Source organism: Suricata suricatta, chromosome 1 (genome assembly GCF_006229205.1).
Source record: "Suricata suricatta isolate VVHF042 chromosome 1, meerkat_22Aug2017_6uvM2_HiC, whole genome shotgun sequence".
NCBI classification, from domain to species: domain Eukaryota; kingdom Metazoa; phylum Chordata; class Mammalia; order Carnivora; family Herpestidae; genus Suricata; species Suricata suricatta.
In genome coordinates, this window is record NC_043700.1 from 160,658,061 (window position 1) to 160,659,515 (window position 1,455).

The following is a 1,455-nucleotide window of genomic DNA, read 5'->3' on the forward strand; positions in this document are numbered from 1 at the left end:
CCACCAACAGTGTAGGAGGGTGCCCATTTCTCCACATCCACATCAGCATCTATAGTCTCCTGATTTGTTCATTTTAGCCACTCTGACCGGCATGAGGTGGTATCTCAGTGTGGTTTTGATTTGTATTTCCCTGATGATGAGTGATGCTGAGCATCATTTCATGTGTCTGTTGGCCATCTGGATGTCCTCTTTGGAGAAGTGTGCATCATGTCTTCTGCCCATTTCTTCACTGGATTATTTATTTTTAAGGTGTGGAGTTTGGTGAGTTCCTTATAGATTTTGGATACTAGCTCTTTATCTGATATGTCATTTGCAACTATCTCTTCCCATTCTGTCGGTTGCCTATTAGTTTTCTTGATTGTTTCCTTTGCAGTGCAGACACTTTTTATCTTAATGAGGTCCCAATAGTTTATTTTTGTTCTTGATTCCCTTGCCTTAGGGATGTGTTGAGTAGGAAATTTCTGTGGTTGAGGTCAAGGTGGCTGTTTTCTGCTTTCTCCTCTAGGGTTTTGATGGTTTCCTGTCTCACATTCAGGTGCTTCATCCATTTTGAGTTTATTTCTGTGTATGGTGTAAGAAAGTGGTCTAGATTCATTCTTCTGCATGTTTGCTGTCCCGTTCTCCAAGTACCACATGTTAAAAAGGCTATCTTTTTTCCATTGGATACTCTTTCCTGCTTTGTCAAAGATTAGTTGGCCGTACATTTGTGGGCCCAGTTCTGGGTTCTCTATTCTATTCCATTGGTCTATGTGTCTGGTTTTGTGCCAATACCATACTGTCTTGATGATGACAGCTTTGTAGTAGAGGCTGAAGTCTGGGGTTGTGATGCCTCCCAATTTGGTTTTCTTCTTCAATATTACCTTGGCTATTTGGGGTCTTTTGTGGTTCCATACGAATTTTAGGATAGCTTGTTCTGGCTTTGAGAAGAATGCTGGTGCAATTTTTATTGGGATTGCATTGAATGTGTAGATTGTTTTGGGTAATAATGACATTTTCACAATGTTTATTCTTCTGATCCATGACATGGAATGTTTTTCCACTTCTTTGTGTCTTCTTCAGTTTCTTTCGTAAGTTTTCTATAGTTTTCATCATATAGGTCTTTTACACATCTGGTTAGATTTATTCCTAGGTATTTTATGTTTTTTTTGTACAATTGTAAATCGGATTAATTTCTTGATTTCTCTTTCTGTTGCTTCATTATTGGTGTATGAAAATATATCCGATTTCTGTACATTGATTTTGTACCCTGCAACTCCTGAATTCATGGATCAGTTCTAGTAGGCTTTAGGTGGAGTCTGTCAAGTGTTCCATGTGGATTATCATGTCATCTGTGAAAAGTGAAAGTTTGACTTCATCTTTGCCAATTCTGATGCCTTTTATTTCCTTTTGTTGTCTGATTGCTGATGCTAGGACTTCCAGCACTATGTTAAACAACAGTGGTGAAAGTGGACATCC